Genomic DNA, 21,750 nt, shown 5'->3' with positions numbered 1-21,750 from the left:
TTAGGGCCCGTTCTCACCTGAGCGGGAATCATGCGATTCCCGCTCACGGCAAACCGCTAGCGGTTCTGCAAGAACCGCTACACAATGTAGCGAGTGGCAGTGTTCTCACTCCCGCGGTTGCGGTTAGCGAAAACCGCAACCGCGCTGCATGCAGCGGTTTGCCGGCGGCGAGCGTTCCGCGATTAGCCATCGTGATTAGCGTGCAAAGCACGCTAATCGCGATCGCTCCAAAACCGCCGCAGTGTCCAGTGATTTTTCCGCGCTAATCGCGGGAAAATCTCTCCCGCAAAACGCCGGCAGTAATCGCCGGCGTTCTGCGTTTTTTAAGTGTGAACGGGCCCATAGAGAGGTTTTCTAAACATGCCTAGCGTTTTTGGGAGTGTTTTTGTGTAGCAGATGTCATATATTGTTACAGTAAAGCTGTTACTGAACAGCCACTGTAACAAAAACGCCTGGAAAACAGCTCTGATCTGGCGTTTTTCAGAGCGGTTTGAGCTTTTGCTATACTTTACATTGAGGCAGAAACGCTTCTGCAGGGCCCACGTTTGTGGTTTGCTAAAATCCTCAAACAGCTGTGTGCACCATCCCATTGAAATACATTAGCCAAGCGTTTTCACAGGCGGAACCGCTCGGTGTGCGCCAGACCTTAACGAATAATATCCTGTATTGGCAACTCTGTTCAAACTATCAGCATTTCAGTAAGTGCCTTTGAAAATAAAGAAATTTAAAAAAAAATCCCCCATGAGGAGATGGGCTAGTTAGAAAAAAAAGTATTTTATAGTCGATTTTTTCTCTGGGAGAAATGTACATTTTATTTGTATGTATTTCAAATTTTACAATTTTTCGATAGTTGTCCTCCTGTCCTTTAATTTTCATTACAGTCTAAAGATGCCCATTAATGATCCAATTTCTGATCGTTGCAATCGATTGGAACCAATCATTCAGGTCCACCAATGGAGGGGAATATGATAAGCAATCCAATCAAGCAATCGATTAAAAGAACAGTTCTGAAATTATCGATCATATGGCCAATGATTTGTGAGATTGTACTGTTAATGGTCCATTCCTTTTCAAAGGCCAATTTTAGAGGTGGATCTAAGGATTATTATCATCAGTAATATGTTGGAGGAAACTGCAGTGTCTGGAGGAAACCCGCACAAACATGTTGGAGAACGTACAAACTCCATGCAGGTAATGTCATAGCCAGGGATGAGCGGAAATGTTGCCTTTTCATAATTGTGACATGAAATTTGCAAACATGACATAAAATTGTAATTCGTAATTATCAGATTAAATCGTAATTCGGAATTTTGTCATTCGGAATTTTGTGTCTTAATTTTGTGATAAATCGTAATTTTGTGCTTCATTCCGAATTCCATCGTTTATCAGAATTACGAAAATGACACAAAAGGGAAATTGTAATTTCTTGTTTCCACAAAACTACAGGTAACATGAAATCATTTCACACAAAATTACAGACATTACGGGTAACACGAAATCGTAATTTCATGTCTTACACAGAAATTCACCCTGAAATTGATTATTGTATGAACGTAACTGAACAAAATTTCACATCATTTTTCATGATTGCGTTTTCTCCATTATGATCGTAATCGTAAATACAAAAATTATTTGAAATTTCATGAAATCCTAATTACATATTGCGCTCATCACTGGTCATAGCCAAGATCTGAGCCGGGGACCCCAGCGCTGCGAGCCACCATGCCACACACACAATTATTGTAAAACGACTATTATTCTGCGTCGTTCCATACAACCTAGCCACTACCATAACCACACCGTCAGATACTCCACCTCTCTATCGTTACTGACAGCTGGTCTTGTGCGACAAACTCGTAGAATGGCAAGATGTTATACGGTTATACACAGGGCAATTTTGGCTTAAGTAAAGAAGGTCGATTTCTTACCGCTCCAAAATCGAGAAGGTGAATAGCAATCAGTTCACTGCATTCAGGCCTCTTTCACAGTGGGACATTAAAGTCGCACGTTAGAGAATGTTTTACCGCAGAGTAACGCACAGCAATACTAAGTCTGTGCGACATTCACAGTGCACACGTTGCGGTTGTGTGTAACGTGTAGCCTTATTAGAAAGTGCTGCATGCAGTGCGTTATACACGTTATTGGCTGCGTAGGACTGTTTGCACATGCTCAGTAATGACTGGAAGCATACTTTCATTGCCTGTATGCTCTACTGTATGCGACCATAACGGGGCATTAAGTTGCGTTGTGAGTTTTTGGGACGTTGCTTAGTTTGCGTTGCGACTTTAATGTCGCATCAAAACGCAACGTCCCAGTGTTAGAGTAGTCTTAGTCTTGATCAGATTGCTGCCAGTCTGTGATCAGACATCGAGCACAATGTTGCCTTGCAAGTTCAGTACTGCCCAATGCACTACTAAACTCCTGACCAGCTGTCAGATGAACCATAAATGATAGCTTCTCCAAATCATGCTTCCACTCCATAAACTCTCCAAAACTGATCATAAACTTTTCGACTGGAAAGTGGTTGGTCTGCAGGCAATAATGATGTCGCCCCCAGTAGGTACACATGATCAATGATGACACATTCCCCTACCCTATAGATAGCAGTGGATAATGCAGCGTACAGTCACGTAAGTCAACAACCACCACGCTTCTGCTCCAAGGCCCCATAGCATATGGCATGGCTGTAATTGCTATGTTTGCATCACTTTTGGTGGTAAATATATTGATGGCAGATTGAATCAAAATGATTGAGAACTACAGGAAAATTTGTATTTTTGCACTTAATAGGACTCATATGCGTCATGGGTGATTGCCATGTGCATTTGTTGCCAGTGGCGTACCTAAAAAGCCGTGGGCCCTGGTGTAAGTTTAGCTTTGGGGCCCTCCAAGCGTGCTACAGATAACAATTGATACAACACCAACAACACATCAAAACCAATCAAGGACATCCACAGTGTCAGAGGTGCAAGAAGGGGGTGGGAAACTGTGTGCTAATGATCACTGCTATTCAAATCAACTACAGAAGTTATTATTACCAGCACAGGACCAAAAGAGAGCTAATACTGTGTTTGATGGTGGGCCCCTCGAGGCCCATCTAGGCCAAGGGCCCCGATGCGGTCGCTACCTCTGCACCCCCAATTGCTACGCCACTGTTTGTTGCAAACATCTGATGTACTACAAAGGCATTGAATTGAATTTGCATTTTCTTGCAAATTTCTAGATCCCATTTTTCTAAAAAAAATTCTAAAAAACGGCTGTCAGTACAGCTTTTTTTTTTTGCATACGAAGCTGGAATAGCATTCAATGAAAGCCAATAGAAACCCAGAAAATTTGCATTCGGTATACGAATATACACGTGAATTTGAAGTTAATGACCAAAAAGTTCATATAAATTAATAAATTAAGAAATTATGCATGAAAGATCACAGTGCGAAAATTCATTTACAAAAAAACCCCAAAACCTGAAAAACTGCAAAGTGCAACCAAAATACGCAAAAATTGCAGGGATAAGTGTGAAGGCTACCTTAAACTGCTTACTAATGATCCAATTTCCTGAAAGATCGACTGTCCAATCTGATTGTTGCGATCTATTGGAAACAATCCTTCAGGTCCACCAACGGAGCAATCTAATTAGACTAGGATAATCATTCAGAAATTCTGATCGATGGAACAATAGAACTATCATTCGTGGTCAATCAACACCATTAATGGTACCCTATTCAATCGGTCATATAGTCGATCGTTTGTGAGATTGTGCTGTTAATGGACACCTGGGTGGCCAGAATCCTGATTGTACAATCTTATAACATCTGTTTAATGCAGGGACAACAGACTGAGCAGATTTTTCAGATTAGCTGTCATACTTCATGAAAGTGATCAAATTGTACAATTAAGATTGTGTGGTCTATAGCCAGCTCAGAGGATCTGATTGGCAAAGATCGGTCAGGTGTAGGTAGCAGAGAACTTACCGGTGAAACGTGTCTCTGACACCCAACATATGGGCACCGCTGCAGACTTGGTTGTGCGGGGTTAGTTCCCTGACTCAGATCACAGCTTTCACCTTCACAGGCTGCACACTGGTTCCTGATTACTGTCAAGCTAGGCTGCAGAGCAGGGATACAGATCTATCCCTGGAGCTCATAGCTTGAAAACAAGTCTACGGCCCCAGTGCACACCAATAACCTCGAGCACATCTGCAAAACGCTAGAGGTTTTTGAAGCAGATTTTCAGGGCGATTCTAGGCATGTTAAGGGCCCATTCACACTTAAGCGGTTTGGCGTGATTTCGCAAAACGCTCAAACGCTATCGCTTGCTAGCACTTGCTAGCGCTTGTTAAAAGCGCTAGTGGAATGAAACCCTAGGGTCCCGTTCTTACTTGGGCGATTTGCGCTAATCGCCACAAATCGCCCCAAAACACTAAACGCAAACGCATAGCCTGCACCATTTTTAGGCGATTTCCCGGCGATCGCGTTTTAGTGCTATAGAAACACTAAACACGATCGCTAAAAAAAAATCACGCAGTGTGAATGGGGATTTTTTTGCATTCAACGCAAAAAATCGCCATAGCACAATGCTAGCATAAGCGCTAGAGTTTTGCGACCAGCAAGTGTTAACGGGCCCTCAGAGAGGTTTTCTACACATGCCTAGCGGTTTTTGGAGCGGTTTTGTGTAGCAGATTACATATATTGTTACAGTAAAGCTGTTACTGAACCGCTAATGTAACAAAACCGCCTGGAAAACCGCTCTGATCTAGCTTATTCCAGAGCAGTTTTCCACTTTCCTATACTTACCACTGGGGCAGAAACGCCTCAGAAATCTAAAAAATGCTGCAGCCCCCGAGTTTGCGTTTGTGGAAAAAACGACCTGCTCTGGTGTGCACCATCCCATTCACTTTCATTAGCCAAGCGGTTTTCCCCCTGCAACCGTTTTAAAAAACGCTCCAGAACCGCTCTGGTGTGCACCAGCCCTATATCAGCACCTCCTACCCGTACATCTGTCCAAACGGGTTCTGCTTCAAGCAAATCTCATGTAACGAAAGTCACCGTATCGAAGAGGAGACTCTAGCTAGGTTGAAATGGCAATGACTTTTCAAAGTCATGCCATGATTCCTGAGTGATCGGCAGTGGAAAAAGGAAAGATATATCACAATTACTGACTCGACAATAAACCGGATCTTCTTTAGCTCAAAGTGCTTGCGTTAATCGATGGCTATCATAGTCCAATACACTGTCACTGCAGTTTATGTTCTTTGCTGCAGATATGGACTCTGAATTACTTACTGACACCGACTGTGTGCGGAGGTTCAGCGGTATCACATGGTACATGAGTCAGTAAAAGCTCAATCCAGAAAACAACCAATTATCGCCCAATCGTAAATCGATCAGAAAGTTGCAATTGATTTTCCACCCATCACCACTTGATTTGATCGCATTTCAGCAGACATCTAATTAAACGTGCCCATTAAGGGTACAATGTTTTCCTTCAGATTTGATTTTTCAATGCACATTTTAAGATCTAATGGTATAGAAAACTGCGCCGTTTGTGGTGCAAATCGATGTGATACGATTCTCTAGGTGATTGGAAAAGGAAAAATCATTGATCCGAAAGTTGGATTTTATGATCAAATCCGAATGTAAAACCTTCTTAATGGGAACAATCGAAAATTGCCTTCCGATTAATTACGAATGTTCAAATTGCGTCAAAAGATTGCATCTGATGAAAAAATTGTACTGTTAATGGGCACCTGTAGAGCTGACGATAGTGACCCTCCCGTCCCCCCCACCCCCTGATTAAAATTTTCAAGTAATAAACTATCAGAAGTGTTATGCTAAAGGGCCCATTCACAGTACAATTTATAGCAATTGTTTCTATTTCCAATAAGCGCATTGAGACTGAAAGAAAATATTTTATTTAATCGATTCACAAGACTAAAGATTCCCACTATCGGTACAATTTTTTAGCATACATACAATCGGATTGGTATAAACAAACCTTGTAGATGTCCCATATTGACCGCAAACAATTCTAATGGTGATTGTTCGATGATAATTTTGTCGTTTTTATGATTATTGTATATTGTGTGGATGGGAAGTACCGATTGGCTCGTTGATGGTGAAATAATCGATGTATTATGACATTTTATTACTGATAGCATTTATCTGATTGCCTCTGCGATTCTTTACTGAAAATTGTACCATTCGTGGCCATATTTAAGCAAAAAACCCAATCGGAACAATTTCTTTAAAGAGAATATGTAAAAAAAAAAAAAGTCCCCTGGGGGGTAGTAACCTCGCGAGGGGGAAGTCTCTGGTTGCGAATGAGGCTTCCCCCATTCTCTTCACACTCCTGGATCCACCGCTGGTTCCCCCAAACAGCGGTGATGTAAATATTTACCATCTGTCTGTGACTTTCCGATGAGCTCCGACGGAAATAGCGAAGCCCGAGTCCAACTCGTGCCTGTGCAGTAGAGCGGACCCAATCAGGCTCGGCAATTTCTGCCTAGCCTTAGCCCAATCGGAAAGCCGCTACTGCGCCTGCGCTGGAGCTGGGAAGGTAAATATTGCTGCCAATACCGCGCCTGCACCACAGCCGACAAGCTGGTGGGCAGTATTTTTCAGGGTTGCTCGTAAACTACGCCAGCGCGAATCTACCTTTCGTAGTCCGCAACTACGCATCGTAGTTCATAGACGAAGGTTAAGAACTACACGTATGCATTTCCGCGTAGTCATTGTCCCGCTATGCGAAGCTTCGCCCGCTACGCGTAGTTGACGTATGTATTGCGAAGTCAACTACGCGTGTGGTAACTGCATCTATATGGATCATTGCGCATGCGCAGAAATATTATTGCCCTTTTAGACACATACAATTCCGCATTGGAGGGTGGAATGTACGCTTAGATTCGTTTATAGTTGCAAATAGGTTGAAGATTATTGCAGAAATTTTTCCGCATAAGGGCATAAGCGGTCACATCAACTACGCTTCACACTACGCGAAGCTTCCGTAATTTAACACGTAGTCTACGAAATGCAAACGTAGTGAAGTTTCTGATTACATAGCCGTAAATTGCGAAGCGTATTTGCGTAAAAATACGCGTAGTTCCAGCGTAGCGAAGTTGGCTGATTACGACCATCCTTGGTATTTTTGGGGACTGCCAGCGCTGGCTCCCGGAGGGTGAAGAGGACAAGGGAAGCCTCATTAGGATCTAGTGGCTTTCACCTCCCGAGGTGAGTACCACCCAGGGGCTGTCTTTCTTTTGTTACAGATTCACTCTACAGCGGACCTGAGGATATACTGTATATGTAAAAAAAGAGTTTCACTTATCTGGGGCTTCTGCCAGCCCCCTGCAGCCGTCCTGTGCCCACCCCATCACTGAGTGATCCTCCAGCCCCCTGCAGCCGTCCTGTGCCCACCCCATCACTGAGCGATCCTCCAGCCCCCTGCAGCCGTCCTGTGCCCACCCCATCACTGAGCGATCCTCCAGCCCCCTGCAGCCGTCCTGTGCCCACCCCATCACTGAGCGATCCTCCAGCCCCCTGCAGCCGTCCTGTGCCCACCCCATCACTGAGCGATCCTCCAGCCCCCTGCAGCCGTCCTGTGCCCACCCCATCACTGAGCGATCCTCCAGCCCCCTGCAGCCGTCCTGTGCCCACCCCATCACTGAGCGATCCTCCAGCCCCCTGCAGCCGTCCTGTGCCCACCCCATCACTGAGCGATCCTCCAGCCCCCTGCAGCCGTCCTGTGCCCACCCCATCACTGAGCGATCCTCCAGCCCCCTGCAGCCGTCCTGTGCCCACCCCATCACTGAGCGATCCTCCAGCCCCCTGCAGCCGTCCTGTGCCCACCCCATCACTGAGCGATCCTCCAGCCCCCTGCAGCCGTCCTGTCCGGCGCCATTTCCAAACAATCCTCCATTCCCCGCTGCTGCTCACTTTTGTTCGCACCGACTTCTAAGGGCCTGTACACACTGCTGCACTTGCGCTTTTAACATCTTAAATCGCAAAGCCTTCATTAAAATAGAAAGATCGCATTGCACCAGTGTGTACAGGTCTTTGCGATTTTCAAGATTTTTCAAAAGACCTTGCGATTAAAAAACACATGCGTTTTTAAAAGCGCAGCGCAAGCGCAGCAGTGTGTACAGGCCCTTAGTCGACATCCACTGCGCCTGCGCAACCCTGGCGAGGGGATTGTGAACAAGGTCGTGCACGGCCAGGGTCGCACAGGCGAAGTGGACAGCGACTGCTAGAAAAGAAAGTGAACCGCGGTGGGGGAACAGAGGATAGTTTGGAAATGGCGCGGGATAGGACGGCTGCAGAAGCCCCAGGTAAGTAAAACTCATATATATATATATCTATCTATCTATCTTCAAGTCCACTTTAACAAAACGATTGGCTACATAAATAGGGCTACAATGCGAAAATCCAATAAAAAAATACGACAATCTGTTAAAAATTGTACCATTAAAGTTTAAAGTACAATTGTTTAACCTTTAAAGTTATGCTAAGATCACAAAATCACTGTCAGATTCAGACAGGCTCTGCAGGTGCATTAAGTGGTCCAATTTGCATGGTGTTTTTCTGAGTTTTTATATCCAACACCCCTCCAAAAAAAAAGTAAGAAATAAACTGCTAGTGAGTCATTTAGCTTCTCCCTCAAAATTAGACAGTTGTATGACTTGTTCAAAGTACCCTGTGATGTGTGTCAGCGTCCTGTGAAAATACAGAAAAGTACTAAAACCTGACACTTCAACCTTTAGACACCTCATTGCGCTTTTTGCCGTTGACAGGTCCTCTCTAAATTTGGCCCATGATGACAAAGTAGTATTATCCATGCATTGAATATTCTAGAGAGGAGAGGTAGCAGTACTTACCTGCACACTGCTAGGCGGTGGGTCCCGTCCACAATAAAGTCTATAGGCAACTGTCACAGGCTATACGTACCCCACGCACACACATACACAACACTCTATAACAGGCTGACACTTACAGCATTGTTAAATATTTGTGCCAGCCACACAGCAGTGAGACTGTCACAGCCAATCAGGGGATTTCCCTGCCTACTTCCTTTTATATATCTCTCGGTCATCATAACAGAAATAAAATAGGATGAGGATCATTTGCATTTGGCACCTGCGAGCGACACAGAAACAGGTCTGACAGGTGCCTGCTGCAGGAGTAACTGTGCTGAGGAGGAGGGGGGGGGGGGGGGGGGGGGGGGTAGGTGAGTTAAACTTTCTCTTTACTTGTAAAGTGTTTGTGAAAGTTTTATATGAATAGATAGAGAGTGAGTTAAACATGACACACATAATGAACACACTCGTAGTGCTGGCTGCACCTGTGTATCAGCTAAAACAAGTGGCGTAACGAAAGGGGCCCAGAGCTGTGGGGGGACCCCAACTACTAACCATGCCCTTCCTCTGATACAGGGGACTGTACTGCAGAGGTCAGGTGTTTTGTGGCTCCACTTGTTATGGGTGGGGTCTGGATCTTTACAAGCTCCACATATTGCCTGATGAAGCGGGATCTAATCCATGAAACGCGTTGCTATCATTCTCAGGGCCGGATTTAAGGCAAGGCCACATAGGCCATGGCCTAGGGCACCACAGGATCAAGGGCGGGTAGGCATCAAGCTATATTGAAGGGGAAGGATCCCCTGGCTACCTATACTGGAGGAAGGGGGGTAATCAGGCTATTTATACTGAAGGGGTTAGGGTCGTCTGGCTTCTTATAATAGCTGGAAGGGGTTATCAGGCTACCTAAACTGGAGGCGTCATCTGGCTACTAATACTGAAGGAGACGGCTGCTGACAGTGGCCCTTGGGCGGTAAAGAGTACAAATCCAGCCCTGATCATTCTGGAGTCTACTTGAATAAAGATATTTTTAAGTGAATTAATGGTCGTGTGTCTACTGGTGGGAGGTAAGTCCACCACTTCCTCTTCCTTTTTAAACGTTTTTTATCTATTTTATACTTATCTGACGCCTCCGGTTTGAACAATTGTTTATTCAGAGTGTCCACCCTTGGTGGAGGGGCGTTACCCCCTTTCTTCTACGGAGAGCGACACTTTTAACCCGAGTGGGGTCAGATCTAATCTCCCCACCTGCCTACTGAGTGGTTACCAGAGGAGTATATTCTCAGAGTTACTCTTAGGGCTCGTTTCCACTATCGCGAATCTGCATGCGTCCAACGCATGCAGATCCGCACATGTAATACAAGTGGATGGGCCTGTTTCCACTGTAGCGTTGTTGAGGTGCGTTTTTTTCAGCGTGAAAAAAACGCACAAAAGAGCCAACGATTTCGCCTGCGTCGGGAATCCGTGCGAATCGCCGCTAATGTATTTAATAGTAAAAACGCATGCGTTTGTTACATGCGTTTTTACCCGCGATTTCGCGTGCGATTTCGCACCTTTTTCAATTTTATTTAGCCCTGGCAGTGTCATGGTTAATTTCGCATGGCACCCTGCCATGCGAAATCGCAGGCGAAATCGCGGGTAAAAACGCATGTGGAAACGCATCCGCATGCGTTTTTACAAGCGTCGGAATGCGGCCGAAATCGCGTCGCAACAGTGGAAACAAGCCCTTATGACCAATTGGTTTGACATACTGCACTATTGGGGCTCTCGATCTGCTTTGTTCTTAAGTACCACACGCAATTAACTTTTCCTCCTGAGTTTTCTCCTAAGTGATATTTTGTAAAATGCTTAAAAATTATTTTAAAGAGAATATGAAAATGAAGTCCTAGGAGATAGAAGTGAATTGTATATGGGCTAAGGGTGTGACTAGAGGGGAGCAGCACCTGTGGCTGCAGGGGGTCCAAAGGTCTAGGCCCCGTCCCCCCAACTACTAACGTTCCCTCACTCCAATAGTCCACATTAGGTGTTTTCGTAGCTAAACATGTTATGGGTCAGGGGCATAACAATAGACCCTGCAAGGATGCAGCTGCAGGGGGGCCCAGAAGCCACAGGGGAGAAGTTTCCATTCCCTGTCCTGAGAGACTGACAACTAAGGGCACGGAGAGAAAAAACATTCTGTCCTCTGCACAGTTGTTGTAAGGACTGCATCTGCTCAGCCACTGATAAGGAATCATACAAAGTTTTGCAGACAAAGATTTGTAGACAGTCCCTATTCAGTGTTCAGCAGGGCCTTGTGTACACCTCCAGCCTCTCTACTCCTTTCCCAAGTGCTGTGTACTTTAATACTGCTTGAGGATGAGGGCCCCATCCAAAGTTTCGCAGGGGGGCCCAGGGAATTCTAGCTACGCCCCTGTTATGGGTGTGAATATCCTGATGATCACACTTTTATGACCCTTGTAAGCCGAACCCCCAGGCTGTGAGGGTCACCAAAGGGGAGGCAAGGGAAGGGTTGTGGTTATTACGGGGGCCCCATGCTAGGAGGTGCCCTTTTCTTGATCTCGGTGACTAAAGGTGCGTACACACGCACTACTATAAGGAGCGACGGGTCCGTCAGACCCTCCCGATGGGCGGGCGTTCCAGCTACAGTACAGCGTGTGTACAGTCTGTGGGCAGACTGATAACACTGTTTCTGAATGATCCGCTGAGTGGATCCACCAGCCTTATCAGTCTGCCAGACTGTACACACGCTCTACAGTCGCTGGAACGACCCCGCCCCCCCCGTGGGAGGGTGTGACGGACCTGTCGCTCCTTATAGTAGTGCGTGTGTACATCCCTTCAGGGTGAACGTCCTTGAAGGTGCCGCATTCTTACAAAGTTGCATTGAAGTCAAAGGCGCTGAATTCTGAGAATAATTGCAAAGCCCCACATATACTATCATCACCACATTTTCAAAAAGACCTTTTGATTTTTTCACTTTACAGTAGGAAAATGGTTTTAAAATCCAGTTGTAGGAACGATAACATACCCTAATGCTATGAATACACGGTACGTTTCTGTAGCGTGTATCGAGCCGCTGATGGCTCGATTGATAATATCCGACGCGTCCGATACCCCGCCAGATCTATTCCACGCTCGATACCGCGGGCAGAACAATAGAAGAAAACGAAAAGAAGATAAGAAGTGCCTGCGGGGACGAGCGGTAATCAGTCCGGGCTCCCGCGGGGACGAGCGGTAATCAATCCGGGCGCCCGCGGGGACGAGCGGTAATCAGTCCGGGCTCCCGCGGGGACGAGCGGTAATCAATCCGGGCGCCCGCGGGGACGAGCGGTAATCAATCCGGGCGCCTGCGGGGACGAGCGGTAATCAATCTGGGCGCCTGCGGGGACGAGCGGTAATCAATCCGGGCGCCTGCGGGGACGAGCGGTAATCAATCCGGGCGCCTGCGGGGACGAGCAGTAATCAGTCCGTGCGTCCGCGGGGACGAGCGGTAATCAATCCGGGCGCCTGCGGGGACGAGCGGTAATCAATCCGGGCGCCTGCGGGGACGAGCGGTAATCAATCCGGGCGCCTGCGGGGACGAGCGGTAATCAATCCGGGCGCCTGCGGGGACGAGCGGTAATCAGTCCGGGCGTCCGCGGGGACGAGCGGGGACGTGCAGGAATCTATCGCGCGGCTCGATACATGGTACAGAAACGTACCACGTATTCCCAGCATTACACATCAGGGGCTTAATTCACAAACTGTTATCAAGCTGTGAAAAGTGCTCTGCATGAAAATTAGCGTGAAACCGGTTATCGGGCGCAAAAATTCGCTTTTGCGCAATAACACAATTTTTTTTTGCGCGTTAACGTTCCGCGTTTGCACGATAAATTTGCGTTAACGTACAAATGTTAACATGCGAAAATTCACGTTATCGCGGGAACGCCAATTTTTGCGAGTGATAACCCTTTTTCACGCAAAAACGCACTAAGACACGCGCAAAGCACTTTTTCACAGCCATGATAACGTCATCACGACCGTCACCATGGCGATGGGAAAAGCCCTCCAGGAAATCCCGTTCTTTGAACAAGATTTCCTGATTGCGATCGGAGCGGGTGGGGGGATGCCGCTGCACAGCGGCTATCATGTAGCGAGCCGCTACATGATTTAAAAAATAAAAAATAAAGAAAAAAACTGCTGCGCTGCCCCCTGGTGGAATTTAATAGACGCACAGCAATACAAAGTCTGTGCGACATTCACAGTGCACACGTTGCGTTGTGTGTAACGTGTAGCAATATTTAGAAAGTGCTGCATGCTGTGCGTTTAGCAATACATTTGCTGCGTTATGTGTGTTGCACATGCTCAGTAATGTTTTTGTGGTTTTTTTTAATGTAACGCATGCGCCATTTTCATTCCATTAGTATGCGACGAAAACGGCGCACCAAGAGACACATAACGTAGTACAAAATAACGTCCAATTTTATAACCTACATGCGCTGCGTTAGGGGCACATTACGCAACGTTAACGTTGCATCAAATGCAACGTCCCACTGCGAAAGAGGCCCTAAGGGATCCAAGCAGCTTTTTTCTGCAGTTTGTCCTGATTTCTAATAGTTGTAGGAGCTCCCCCCCACACACACACACACCCTCTTCCCTCTGCCCTTATTTATCCAGGGGAAGGTGTGATTATCATCAAGTTTGACCTTTAAACTGTTTGATGTACAGTGTCCTACCTCCTGCCTTCCGGCTGATGAAAGCTTTTGTTTGCTCATTGCTACTGCTAATCACAGCAGTCATTATCTGCCTGCTCTTTCTGAGGACTGCAGGCACATAAGTAGGGCAATAAAAACTGCTAGCAAACATTTAATTGTAAATGTAAAAAGAAGAGGTTGAATAGAATTATTTTTTAAGAGCCACATTGTTAGCATTCCTTTTAACCTCCTGGGGACCGCGTAATGTAAATCCTACGCTGCACTTGTGGCTGTCTAGCTCTGATGCAGCGTAGGATTTACGCCGCCTGCCGTTTCCGCTCCTGACGCGATCGTGCGCACCCGAGAGGAGAGATTAAGCTGTCATATGTCAGCTGACATCTCCCCTCAGTGATCACGTGATCACTACGATCACCGGCCAATCTTAGTGATCACTGTTTGAGCAGCGGCAGTAGGAGGAGAAGAGGAGGATCCACTCACCTCCCTGATGTTCCCCCGGTGATTGTCGCTCCCCTCCGCTCTGGCCGGCATCTCTGCGCGCTCTGACTTAAAGGGACACTTAAGTCAAACAAAAAAAATGAGTTTTACTCACCTGGGGCTTCCAATAGCCCACTGCAGCTGTCCGGTGCCCTCGCCATCTCCCTCCGATCCTCCTGGCCCCGCCGGCAGCCACTTCCTGTTTTGGTGACAGGAGCTGACAGGCTGGGGACGCGAGTGATTCTTCGCGTTCCTGGCCACAATAGCGCCATCTATGCTGCTATAGCATATTTCATATACCATATAGCAGCATAGAGGGTGCTAATGTGTCTGGGAACGCGAAGAATCACTCGCGTCCCCAGTCTGTCAGCTCCTGTCACCGAAACAGGAAGTGGCTGCTGGCGGGGCCAGGAGGATCGGAGTGAGACAGCGAGGGCACCGGACAGCTGCAGGGGGCTATTGAAAGCCCTAGGTGAGTAAAACTCATTTTTTTTTGTTTGACTTAAGTGTCCCTTTAAGTGTCGGGTCCCGGCTTGATGACTTCATCAAGCCGCGACCCAGAACTTAGAGTCAGTGTGAGCAGGGATGCTGGCCAGAGCGGAGGGGGCTAGATCTGCTCATTGCAGGACCCAGGAAGGCGAGTAAAGGCTGCTGGAAATATGGGGGACACTTTATTCAGTGGCGGACATACGGCCGTGCAGGCCGTGCCGCCGCACGAGGGCCCCTGAAGTTCCGCTGCTTCAGGGGCCCATTAAGTATTGCTGGTTTTTTTTTTTTTATTTTACTTTTTATTTTTTTTAACCTGGGGGGCCCATCTCCTGTCCTCCCCCCCTCACCTTGGGCCCCCCCCCCCTCATGCGGCGAAAGAGCGGAAAATACAGGAAGACTCCGGGGCTGCAGCAGACGCTAGAGGCAGCTGCCGCTTGGTCTGCCCTGTCTTCAACTCTGTATCTCTGCTTGCTACTAAACCAGGAAGTAGCGAGCAGTATACAAAGTTGGAGACATATCGGAGACCAAGCGGCAGCTGCCTCCAGCGTCTGCTGCAGCCCCGGAGACTTCCTGTATTTTCTGCTCTCCCGCCGCGCATACCGGGAGGGGGGCCCCCAGGTGAGGGAGGGAGGATAGGAGTCGGGCCCCCCACCCGGATAGCTACCCACCCACCCACCCGGGACCTAACCACCCACCCGGCTACCTACCCGGCTACCTACCTACCCGGCTACCTACCCACCCACCCGGCTACCTACCCGGCTACCTACCCGGCTACCTAACCACCCTGCCGGCTACCTACCTACCCGGCTACCTACCCACCCACCCGGCTACCTACCCGGCTACCTAACCACCCTGCCGGCTACCTACCCACCCGGCTACCTACACACCTACCCGGCTACCTAACCACCCACCCGGCTACCTACCCACCCGGATACCTACACACCCACCCGGCTACCTACCCGACTACCTAACCACCCGCCCGGCTTCCTACCCACCCACCCGGCTACCTAACCACCCACCCAGCTACCTATCCGGCTACCTAACCACCCTGCCGGCTACCTAACCACCCGGCTACCTACCCGGCTACCTACCTACCCGGCTACCTAACCACCCACCCGGCTACCTACCCACCCGGCTACCTAACCACCCTGCCGGCTACCTACCCACCCGGCTACCTACACCCCCACACGGCTACCTACCCACCCGGATACCTACACACCCACCCGGCTACCTACCCGGCTACCTAACCACCCACCCGGCTACCTACCCACCCGGCTACCTACCCGGCTACCTAACCACCCACCCGGCTACCTACCCACCCGGCTACCTACCCGGCTACCTAACCACCCTGCCGGCTACCTACCCACCCGGCTACCTAACCACCCACCCGGCTACCTACGTACCTGGCTACCTACCCGGCTACCCACCTGGCTACCTAACCACCCACCTGGCTACCTACCCGGCTACCTAACCACTCACCCAGCTACCTACCCGGCTACCTACACACCCACCCGGCTACCTACACACCCACCCGGCTACCTACCCACCCACCAGGCTACCTACCTACCCACCCACCCGAGTACCTACCCACCTGGCTACCTACCAACCCACCAGGCTACCTACCTAAAGACCCACCAGGCTACCTACCTACCCACCCACCCAGCTACCTACCCACCCACCTACCCACCCACCAGGCTACCTACCCACCCGCCTACCCAGCCACCCACCAGGCTACCCACCCGGCTACCCAGCCACCCACCAGGCTACCTACCCACCCGGCTAAGGGCTACCTATCTACCCACCCAGCTGCCTACCTACCTACCCACCAGGCTACCTACCCACCAGGCTACCTACCCACTTACCCACCAGGCTACCTATCCACCCAACCACCCATGGGAGCTGCGCGCCGGATGGAGGCTGGGACAGGAGGTCTGCTGCTGCAGGTGAGTAAATGTTTTTTTTTTAATTATTTATTTTAGCAGGTGTATGTTCTGGGCAGGTCTGCCACATGATTGCGTGTATGTTCTGGGCAGGTCTGCCACATGATTGCATGTATGTTCTGGGCAAATTTGCTACATGATTGCACGTATTTTCTGGGCATATCTGCCGACATGATTGCACGTATTTTCTGGGCATATCTGCCGACATGATTGCACGTATTTTCTGGGCATATCTGCCGACATGATTGCACGTATTTTCTGGGCATATCTGCCGACATGATGTGTATTTTCTTGAGAAAACCTGCACAATTATGTGACTTTTCTGGGGAAAGGGTCACCAAAACTTGGGCCCACTGTCTTTGCGTTGCACTTTTCAAGGGAACCTGAGGTGAGAATAATCTTGAGGCTGCCATATTTCTCTCCTTTTAAGCAATACCAGTTGCCTGGCTGCCGTGCTGGTCCTCTGCCTCTTATTCTTTCAACCATAGACCCTGAACAAGCATGCAGCAGGTCAGGGGTTTCTGACAATATTGTCAGAACTGACAAGATTAGCTGCATGCTTGTTGCTGGTGTAATTCAGTTTATTACTGCAGCCAAATAGATCAGCAGGGCCGCCAGGCAACTAGTATTGTTTAAAAGGAAATAAACCCTCACCCCGGGTTCGCTTTAAGTTAGTTAGCTCCGCCCTCATCCGGTCATTGCCACGCCCATTTTTTTGCCGCGGCGCTATGCGCCACAGGTTCTATCCACACCTATCCTTTGCCGCGGCGCGCTACGCGCGCCGCAGGTCGTAGGGGGCCCACAATTACAATTTTGCACAGGGGCCCACTGCTGGCTGTGTCCGCCACTGACTTTATTACACTGGGGACACTAATGACTAGCTAGCTAAACTGGGGATCCGGCTGCCTGACCCCCCCCCAAATGCACCCCTAACAGGTAAAATGTCCTGGTCCTTAACCACTTCGGGACAGGCCGCCTAACCCCCCTTAAGGACCAGGGCATTTTGCGGTGGAAGGGGGTACGCGCGTTTGGAGGGGTTGGGCGGCCGAATCCCCTCTGTGGCTGGCTGGGCAGTGTCCCCCCCCATGGTGGCAGGTGTCCCCCCTGCAGCTGGCAGCCATCACTTACCTTCCAGGCTCCAGCAATGAGCCGCAGTAGCCCTCTTCTTCTCCGGCCGGCATCTCCACTCCAAATGACGCTCAGGTCGGGTCGCGGCTTGATGACGTCATCAAGCTGGGACCCGGCGCTGACGTCAGACGGAGCAGAAATGCAGGCCAGAGCGGAGGGGGGCGCCGATCGTCGCTGAAACGGCAGGGAGGTGAGTGGATCCTCTTCTTTTCCCCCCTGCCGCCGCCGCTGTCAAAGTGATCACTACGATCCGACGGCGATCGCAGTGATTACGTGATCAGCAGCCATACGCGATGGCTGCTGATCACTCGGGGGAGATGCCAGCTGTCATATGACAGCTTAATCTCCCATCTCGGGTGCGCACGATCGCGTCGGGAGCGGTTCTTTAGCGTGGACGTTGAATCAACGTCCGGTCAGAACGGTACCACCGCCTGCCGGGCGTTGATTCAACCTGCGGCGATCCCCAATAGGTTAAGGTGGGTTAGGCAGCCGGTCCCCAGAGGGTTAATATGCTATTGAGATGCCTTGGGGGCTAGAAAGGCGACTCGGTTCTCTTTGAAGTAACACTGAAGTACAAAAAATACAACTTATGATACGAGTTGTATATGTAGTACGGATAATTTATAGAACATTAGTAGCAAAGAAAAAAAAAGTCTCATATTTTTATTTTCAGTTAACTTTTATCACACTGCATCATTCTCTAATATTTGAAGTTTACAAACTACCCTCAGTGTTATAAACTATGAAACAGGGCAGAGCTAATGACCCTTTCCTGCAGTAAAACCTTAAACAAGAAATAGCAAGAGACAGGTTGAGATAAGTGCTTCCGAAAACAGGACTGTCTCTGACCTAAGTTTGGAAGAATAGCTCAGAGAAGTTCTTTTGCATAGATAACTGAAGTTTCTTAACTCTTCCTGTACTGGAAACAATATGAAACTCATACTGTATCTGTGCTACTAATGTTATGTTTTATTTCTTTTTTTTTTTTTTACAGGAGACGCCAAAAGGATAAAATATACTAAAAATCTTAACATATTCAGGGAGGAAGTGGTGGATTCACCTTCACCTACCCGAAGCAGACATAAAACTGTGGATTTTCAAAACAGTTAGGCAAAGTGACCCTCTGGCTCCTACCCACCAAGTGTCTGTCACCCCCTCCCCCCCACCACCACCCAGTCACTGTCACCCTCTGGCAGCTACCCACCTAGTCTGTGTCACCCTCCCCACCCAGTCAGTGTCACGCTTCTCACCTATTGTCACCCTCCTCACCTATTGTCACCCTTCCCCACCCAATCAGTGTCACCCTCCCCCACCCAGTCAGTGTCACTGTCCTCCCCACCCAGTGTCACCTTCCTTCCCACTCAGTGTTACCCTCCTCCTCATCCAGTGTCACCCTCCTCCCCACCCAACATTACCCTCCTTCCATCCAGTGTCACCCTCTCGGTAGACGGGAACATTTAATGCATTAATGTCTGAGGTAACATTTGCTGCACTTCCTATATATTGGGTAATGTATGTGCATTTCACGTGTGCTGCATTTTACATGTGTGTGTGTGTGTGTGTGGGGGGGGGGGGGGGGCGGTGGTGGTAACATTTACTGAATTTTAACATGTGCGAGGTAATATTTGCCTCATTTCCCCATTTTCTGCATTTCATTTGTTGGAAGTAATGGTTGTGGCATATCATGTGTCAGAGGTAATGGTTGTTGGATGTCATGTGTCGGAGGTAATGGTTGTTGGATGTCCTGTGTCGGAGGTAATGGTTGTAGCATATCATGTGTCGGAGGTAATGGTTGTTGCATTTCAAGTGTCAGAGGTAATGGTTGCTGCATTTCATGTGTCGGAGGTAATGATTGTTGCATTTCATGTGTCGGAGGCAATGGCTGTTGCATTTCATGTGTCGGAGGTAATGGTTGTAGCATATCATGTGTTGGAGGTAATGGTTGCTGCATTTCATGTGTCGGAGGTAATGATTGTTGCATTTCATGTGTCGGAGGTAATGATTGTTGCATTTCATGTGTCGGAGGTAATGATTATTGCATTTCATGTGTCGGAGGTAATGGTTGTTGCATGTCATGTGTCGGAGGTAATGGTTGTTGCATTTCATGTGTCGGAGGTAATGGTTGTTGCATTTCATGTGTCGGAGGTAATGGTTGCTGCATTCCATGTGTCGGAGGTAATGATTGTTGCATTTCATGTGTCGGAGGTAATGGTTGTTGCATGTTATGTGTCGGAAGAAATAGGTGTTGCATGTCATGTGTTGGAGGTAATGGTTGTTGCATTTCATGTGTCGGAGGTAATGGTTGGTGCATTTCATGTGTCGGAGGTAATGATTGTTGCATTTAATGTGTTGGAGGTAACAGTTTCTTCACGTATTACTTGATGGTTATAGTTAGCTGCATTTGCTACTTTGGCGTTATTGCTACAGCATTTGCCATTTTGGGGGCTCATAATTACTAAGTGGTATGCTAATAAATAGTATCTAAAAGTTTCTGCAGATTTATCGTCTGCACTTCCATGTTGCAAATCTCCTTTTTCACCACATCATAGTGGACACTCTGCTTTCTTATGTATTTGGGAAATGATGACTAATTACCCTTAGGGTCACTTTGCCTAACTGTTTTGCATGCATGCACTGAAATGCTCATAGGCCTGAAGGAGTGTTTATTTATCTTTGTAGGTGTCAGAGTGCTGCAACCAAATATTTTGAATTAAAAAATTTTTTTGTTTGGGTCCGCTTTCAAGCACACATCCAGGGTAAAAAATAAACAAAAATTGACTTACCTGGGGCTTCCTCCAGCTCCTGGCAGCCTTCCTGTGCCCTCGCTGCAGCTCCGCTCCCCGCCGGTGGCCCGGGGTCCCCACCGGTATCGGAGGCCTAGTTGCGATCCAACATTTGTCTCTCATGGAGTCGCACTGACATCATCCGGACTGAACTGCGCAGGTGAAGAACTACTACGCCTGCGCAGTACAGTCCAGATGACGTCATTGTGACTCTGTGAGCCGCACGGTGGAGCGGTGGAGCGCAACTAGGCCACTGATACCGGAGGAGACCCCGGGCCGCTGGCGGGGAGCAGAGCTGCAGCGAGGGAACAGGAAGGCTGCCAGGAGCTGGAGGAAGCCCCAGGGAAGTAGATTTTTTGTTTATTTTTTACCCTGGATGTGTCCTTTAAAGTTTACCTGTAGTAAAAAAAAGTGGGTATTTACCTAAGTAGAGGGAGGCGTCTGGATAATCCACAGGCTTCCCCCGTACCCCTCCTCCTCACTTGTCGATGGGCTGGCATCCTCCAGGCCACTAGTCTTTCTCCAGGCCCTAGGCAACTGCCTAGGTTTGCCTTGTGGATGATCTGGCTCTGAGAATGTTAGGGACAAAGGGTTCCACAGCAAAGCCTGAAGAATGCTGTAGATTTTCCAATCCCAAGTAGATTGCAGTTATGACCAGGGCAGTTATTATAATTAAGGCAAACCAAGCAGTTGCCTAGGGTGACGCCTGCAGGAAGGGCAGTCTAGGGATGATCGGAAAGGGCGATTTCGATTACGCGGAAATTCAGAATTCCGTCAGAACGAAATTCCCTAACCGTTACATTCTGGCGGAATTCCACGAAATTACAATTTCAGTAATCACATTCGAAACCTCGTTTTTGAAACATCATAGGCCATGGGACCTAGTGGCTGTTCCACCGCTCAGTTTTTTTTTTTTTTTTTGGAGCAGCAGGAGTTGTCGTAGGCCATGGGACCTAGAGGTGGTTCCACGGCAGTCATTACAATTTTTGTTTGGAGCAGCAGGAGTTGTCGTAGGCCATGGGACCTAGAGGTGGTTCCACGGCAGTCATTACAATTTTTGTTTGGAGCAGCAGGAGTTGTCGTAGGCCATGGGACCTAGAGGTGGTTCCATGGCAGTCATTACAATTTTTGTTTGGAGCAGCAGGAGTTGTCGTAGGCCATGGGACCTAGAGGTGGTTCCACGGCAGTCATTACAATTTTTGTTTGGAGCAGCAGGAGTTGTCGTAGGCCATGGGACCTAGAGGTGGTTTCACGGCAGTAATTTTTTTAAACCAGCAGGAGTAGTCGTTGGCCAAAAGCATAGTGTTAGTGATATTACGTGGGATTGCTGCAAAAACAGAATTTTTTTGATCTTAAAATGCAAAAATATGCGATGGTAGTGATAGGCAGCAGAGTTT

At 48.3% G+C, this 21,750-nt stretch overlaps 1 protein-coding gene across 1 annotated transcript in view; it reads right to left on the bottom strand.

The window, feature by feature from the left end:
* Positions 1 to 8,971, bottom strand: part of EHF (ETS homologous factor) — a 161,308-nt gene extending 152,337 nt beyond the window's left edge. Inside the window, exon 1 of the mRNA XM_068261473.1 lies at positions 8,870 to 8,971. The gene's annotated coding sequence lies outside the window, so the exon portion shown is untranslated. The remainder of the gene's footprint in view (positions 1 to 8,869) is intronic.
* Between the last annotated feature and the right edge of the window lie 12,779 nt (positions 8,972 to 21,750).

The sequence above is a fragment of the Hyperolius riggenbachi genome, chromosome 11, assembly GCF_040937935.1.
Source record: "Hyperolius riggenbachi isolate aHypRig1 chromosome 11, aHypRig1.pri, whole genome shotgun sequence".
In the NCBI taxonomy this organism is placed as follows: Eukaryota; Metazoa; Chordata; class Amphibia; order Anura; family Hyperoliidae; genus Hyperolius; species Hyperolius riggenbachi.
Note: the sequence above shows the minus strand (reverse complement) of the source record. Positions and strands in the feature narration are given on the sequence as shown.